Source organism: Rhipicephalus sanguineus, chromosome 7 (genome assembly GCF_013339695.2).
Source record: "Rhipicephalus sanguineus isolate Rsan-2018 chromosome 7, BIME_Rsan_1.4, whole genome shotgun sequence".
NCBI classification, from domain to species: domain Eukaryota; kingdom Metazoa; phylum Arthropoda; class Arachnida; order Ixodida; family Ixodidae; genus Rhipicephalus; species Rhipicephalus sanguineus.
The window spans coordinates 124,247,763-124,254,199 of record NC_051182.1 but is presented as its reverse complement, the minus strand read 5'-3'; the positions used below and the strand labels follow the sequence as shown (position 1 = coordinate 124,254,199).

The window sequence follows — 6,437 nt, the reverse complement described above, 5'->3', positions numbered from 1 at the left end:
GACACTCGTAGTCGTCCAATAAGCTGTGAGTCGCAGTAATTAAAGAAGCCTATTGGTTGTCAATGGCGAAAAATTATGCATGCAAAGGCTTGTGGTTGGATTAAAACCAAAGTTCTACATGAATGGTCGATGAAGTCGAAAGCGGTGCGGTATTTGGTCAACATTTTTTTGTTATGTTGTTGTGTTGCGTCCTACTTCCTCCAATGAGATGTCCAACTTATGATGATGTACGCAGCATTGGTCGAAATTACCACCAAAGAGGTTCAGAGGAGCACATCAGCTGCGTGTTATTGGTAATAATATTGAACGGAGCATTTCAGTTAGCCATTATTAAAGCCTATTATGTGATTCCATAACTTGTCTAGTTGGATTGGCTTTAACTGACCAATAGGCACGATCTCCGAAATGCAGCTGTCGCTATGCACTTTGGGCAGATCCAGAGCGAGCTCGTACATTGCATTATCACAGCATATTATAGATGTGCGTGATTACGCACGAAATCCCAAACAAATCGAGCTTTTCGACCTTCACTGTTCGGAAACCGAAACGGAACGCGTTAATGTGGCAAGTAGTCAGAAAGAAATGACTCCAGTAATTTGAAATGACGTCGAAAATAAGTGCGAATGCTCACGATTCTCGAGTATAAACAAACCTTTGCCGAATTCATGTCCCTTTGATTATTAACTGCCATTTAACTTGGCCTGAGAATATCAATTAAAGGTGGCTTCACCCGCTCATATATGTATTTTGAGCTCAGAAGCGTCAGCTTGACCTGGAAATCATCGCGTAGATAAGGCGAAACCCCCGCAGGAGGCTACTATCGTAGCAGACGACAAACGATAGCAGACGACGGCTTGGGCGAGAGGTGCAACTCGTGATTGGTTGGGAAGCAGTACTCTCTACAACAGCCCATCTTATGACGTTGACAAAACACTTCTTTCATCGCGCGCTCCTGTCGTGTTCGTCATATCTTCCCCTCGCACATAAGAGAACTTTTTATCTTCTCGCGATCAACGCGAAAGAGCTTTTTCTAAGTTGTCTTAGCGCCTACCCCCTGCTGCGCAGTTTGTAAGAACAACATGGCGCCGTAAACTGTAGGTGTCGGCGCCGATTTTCGCAAACGCATGAGTTCCTTCAGCGTTCGACTGGATGTGCTGTGAATACCGCTGCTTTTCCGGTGCGCGCAATCAGTGTGAAGACAGACGACAGTGTCTCTTGGTGCGCGGTGAAGCGTAGCGAAGCCTGTGCCTCGGTGTGTGTATGAAGCGGGGATCGGCGCCTGTGTACCGACGGTAACTAGCATTCGAGGAGCCTGCAGTGCGTGTTTGAGTGTCGGTAACAGTTCATTTGCTTCGCTTCACAGTGTCTCAGTGAGGTGCAGTGCGGCATTTCGAATTGACAACATTTCGGCACGTTACTTGAGTGATTCTGTGCTCGCACGGTAACGCATGAACTACGCTCTGTGTTTGGTTCTTGCTTCGCCACGGGTTAGCCCGTGCGCTTCTATTTTCTTGTGAGCAGTCCAGGCAAATGCAGTGTTTGGGAGTGAAACGATGTGCGTTGTGAACAGTGGTGCTGTGTTGACATTTCCAAGACTTGTGAAGAGGCTGTGCCCGTGTGACAGAATATAAAAGCGTTGATAACCGTGTTTCGTCCTACGAAGTTGCGATGGTGCTTTATGAGGGCTTTAAGGATTTGGCGCTGGGCTTGGCGTTTTCTTTTTTAACTCGTTGCTTCTCCTTTTTGTGATAACCGTAATCCGAACGTCATAACGTGTCGAACCGAAGTCGCACGCCGAAACATTCTCCTGTAAATGTGGCTGCTTTCGCAGTACGCCTTGACTGTTCTCCGGTGAAAACTTGGACTTGTACCTGGCAGCGAAAGCACGTGAACGTCACGCTTCGATCCGGACAGAACACACTTCTCACTAGTGCCTTGCCTTGGATGAAGTCGTAGACCAGCACCTGCTAACTACAGGTTTTCAAGTGCATTTGTCCTGTCGTTTTGCTCGGCACTGGAGCCTTGACTACAGCGGCCCACGCCGATTTCTCACGCTTCACCAGTGGACGTACACGTCTTGCTAGCCTTGCATTTCTACGTCAACGGCAGCTTCCTGTCCACAGACGTCTTTTGCCTGTGGCTGCAGAGCACATTGGATTTCCGATGACGCTGACGGCTGCTAATATCGTTGTGCCATCGGTGAGTTGAACTTGCACAACTAATTTCGTTGTTATTCGTGTAGCGCTATAACGTACGTTTGTAAGTTTTTCATCCCAGCAGATGTAATGTCACCCCATGTTAAGTTCCAGTACGAAAAATGTACTACTACCGCTTTGTATATACGTATATATGGCCAATATACATATATTGCAATATGAGCAAGTACACCAGCAGTGTTTATGATTTGGGTTAAGCAGGTTATTATCTGGTTATTAAGAGGAGCCTGTCTGTTTACCACGCTTGACAGTTGAGATAAAAATAATTGATGCGAATTTATTTTCCAGGAGCCATGAAGCACTTCTTCAGGAATTCCCTTTATATTACAAAATTACTTGTATAGAAGGTTACTGCTGTGGCAGCACTATACTTTACAAGGACATACATATCTTGCGGTATGTAAAGCTTACATGGGGCTTCAGTTTGTTGCAAATTGAATATAGCATATTTGATAGCTTTGACTAAGTGATGTTACTGCCAAATATGTATTAAGAGCGCTTTCAATGATGGTTTTTTTAATATATCGTATTTGGCCTCTTCACAGATCGCAGACTTTCGTAAGGTCCTGGAATCCATCGATTGCAAGCACTGGCAAATCAAGCCACCTTATGACTTGGAGCACCTGTACAGAAATAGGAAGGACTTGTGCTCCCTAAATGTACAAGTCTTTCGCAATGGTAGGGGTGTCATCATCCAGCCGACCTCAAAGGGGCCTGGAAGCACGCATGGCAGCCTCATCTGAATGGACTGTGCTCTTCCTGGGAGCTTCAAGGGCAGAAAACTGCCTAATGGCTGGTTGCTAGGTTAGTTTTTTTCAAAGTACAGATGGTACAGTAAACACCGGTTAATGTACACACCTTCACAACCCAAACATTGTTAGTAACAGTGGATGCTTGTATTATTGTCACGCACCAATGCTAATTGGACACTTAAGGAGAAGCAAACTATGATGGAATTGACAATGTCGCAAGTGTAAAGTCTGCAGCTTATGAATTTTACTTCATACATGTGAGACTGGAAAGTTGTGCTTTTGAAATAGCACAAATACTTTTATGGCTTATTGAGCTCTTGTGCTTGTGACACACTCACTGTATCAAGTGCTCTGTATGGAAATAGCAAGTGGGTGAAAATCGCCTGGCTGTTCGCAACATGCAGGGAGAAAGAGCTCAGGCAACACAGGAGCAGTAAATGCGCATTTTTTTAAAAAGCTCATCTTTTTTTCAATGTTGTTGCATATGTTGCATTTCCGTCGTACATGTTCTCAGCACAATTGCATAGTCTCACGGTTATTTCTACAAATCGTATTTGACCTGAATACACGCTTGTTGATCTCTGAAGGTGACTCTCCCTATGCCTGAGAGCCATGGGTGCTCACCCTCCGGTCCGTGGCTGGCCCAGCTGAGCAGCAGTGCAGTGCAGCCCCCACCCATGCAAGACAAGTCATACAGTGCACATTTGGTGTTCTGAGCACGACACAGCATATCCGTCCGGCATGGCATTGACAGCAATAGTGATGATGGTGAGTGTTTGTGGAAACCATAAGAGCCTATTAACATGCATTTGTGGATTATGAGTGTGTTTGTTGCTCACAATCATTTCTCCTAATCAAGTGCATTTTTTTTTCAAAGAGTCCTTTTGGTAGGAAAAACGGCTTTGAGAAACAAAAACACACATAATCCGCAAGTGCTTTGCGCTTTCTAGTCTTCAAAATTGTTCCTGCACACTGTATGATGACGTGGCTATGTTAGATAACGTTAAAGTGATGAACAATAGCTGTTGTCTTGTAACATAGCAATACATGAGTACACTCTAAGAAGAAATAGAGTATTTTTTAGTATTTCTTCCACACAACAATAACGTAATCTTGCTTGCTCGGGTTTTCTTTTTTGAAAACCTGGCTCTTGGCACTTTCCTATCAAGAATGTTGTCACTCTAATGACGCGTGGTGGTAACGCGAGGAAAGTACGTGAGATGGATGACGATTGTAGTTGTGGGGTGGCAATACTCCCCAAATACTTCATTTTTTCTTAGAATATAGCACAGTGAACTCATTTGTGGTCGGCTTCTTGCACCTAGTGTAAAGTCGAAATAGAAGATACTTTATTGGCTTATGTCTCACTATTAGGCAGAAGTTTGTTGCCTTCAAAATGAACATCGTAGTTATACATTTATATCATAAAATATTTTTTCAAAGACTTCATTGTTGGTGGCTCTATGTTCAGACCTTTTTGTTGTTTTTAATATTTCTTAATACTTGTCATCGGCTTCTGAAAATACGAGAGCTGGAGTTTCTAGCACATATCAGTTGTCCAGTTTTACACATAGCACGGTTGTAACAATCATCTGCATTTTCTATGTTCCAGCAGTACCACGGGATCAGGTGCCTCACTGTCATCTAATCGTACAGTGTATCTCGGACAAAACGCACAAGGCGAACAAGTAGACAGCGACTACCAGTGACTGTGTCCTGCTGTTCAATGTGCACGTCAACAGACAGAATGCATTGTGATATCTGGAACAGTTCGAATTGTATGGTGAGAATCTGCACAGCTGCAGTTTAATTGTTGAGCAGTGCATCATTCAGCAATTCCTTGCACTTGAGGATTCAAAATTAATTAAATTCTGCATTTAATATACAAAACCTTGACATTAATGTACAGCACACTGTAGTAGTAGTGTGCAAATTAATTTCGGCTACCTTGAATTTATAACATGCTCGTAAATCAAAGTGCATGTGTGTCTCTGCATTTCACTGCCATTAGAAACAGCAGCCATGGTCGGCAACCAAAACCGTGTTTTCATGTTTGGTAGTGCAAGAATGAAACCATTGAAGCAGGTAATTTTGCACTTGGTCGATATAGTCGTTCAGGATACGCGCATTAGTATAGCACAAATGATTTTCTGTTTATATAAGCTCTGGAAAGTCCTTCTCCACGGAATATTTAGATGCAAGAGGAGCATCACTATTCCTAGTACGTCCAACAAGTTTTAGCACCGGTGTAATGTTATCCCGTCGCCTGTCTGTCCTCTTCAACAGTCACCCTCTCTGCATGTACTGTGTAAGTTTTAATTTTTTTTTTCATATAGCGTTTGTTGCCATAGGTTTCTCCATTATGTAATTGTATACTCTGCAAATAGTTCATCATCTATGCAGCTTTGCTCATTTTACTGCTGAAAGTATTTATTGCTTTTTGTAGGGTGATTATAGCATGCATTTACTTATGCCTTTTGTTGCGTCTGTACAATGGTTTAGCCTGAAGAAGGCTGTTGGTATACTCTAATCTTGAAACTGGCGACTTCAAACAAATTTCTAGGCTGATAACCATTACTACTATCATCAGATAAGCTGTCATTGCTCCATGAAAATGTATTTAAGATTCTGTAAACTGTGCCGGGTAAATGTTTTTAAATAATTTATTGTTGTCCATGTTTTATGCGCCTGAAACATAATTACTTCAGCGTGGTACTATATAAAATGTTATTCTGCACATTTCTGCTGATAAACATTGCAGCTGAGGCCAGCAGCAAGATATACATGCAAGGCACTGAAGCTTCACATCACATGCCTTGTCCAGAAGTGCATTGAAATTTTTTTCGAGCGGAATGAGAGACTGCTATACAGCAGTCGCTCAATGTGCACACTTCTAAACCTTTTTGAGGAGTGTTTTCAGGAGAAGCAATAGGGTCTTGACATGTCAACAACAGCATTTTTTGTACCGAGGAGCTTAGTAACAGCGAATTGCTTTATTTATGTATTGGTCCAGAATTTGTCCGACCTGTGCCAATTTTTCAGCCCACGTCACCTAACATGGCTTGTTATAGTGTTGTCAATGTGCCCGACTATGTAAATAAACTATGTGTCATATTGCAGACATGTACCAAAATGTGATGCATTGCGCTTTTCCTTGGCATCACATTATCAGGGGCTCTTTTCTTATATATCGTCGTGGGCTGCCGCCCACCAAATGTATAAAAATTGCTTGTGAGTGGGCAGCAACAGGAACTATGCATCAAATTGTTCCAGGAGGGTTCGAGAAATGCCGAGTTGGCACATAAAAGTGGTGAGAGATTTCTCTCGTACGTTACTGCCTTGAAACCTCATGTGCTCAAGACTGAGTGTATCAGCATTGTTGTTTTATAGCAGTTCATCCTATTAACTACACCTCAACGTATGTATGTATGTATGTATGTATGTGTATGCATGTATCTGAAACAAAAAC

The 6,437-nt window shown here is 42.7% G+C and overlaps 1 long non-coding RNA gene across 1 annotated transcript; it reads left to right on the top strand.

Annotated features, from left to right (window-relative positions):
* The first annotated feature begins 2,087 nt into the window (after positions 1-2,087).
* Positions 2,088-3,717, top strand: LOC125759212 (uncharacterized). Its single transcript, XR_007416747.1, has 3 exons — positions 2,088-2,199; positions 2,762-3,020; positions 3,556-3,717. It is a non-coding gene; the product is annotated as an uncharacterized LOC125759212 (long non-coding RNA).
* Positions 3,718-6,437: the final 2,720 nt, after the last annotated feature.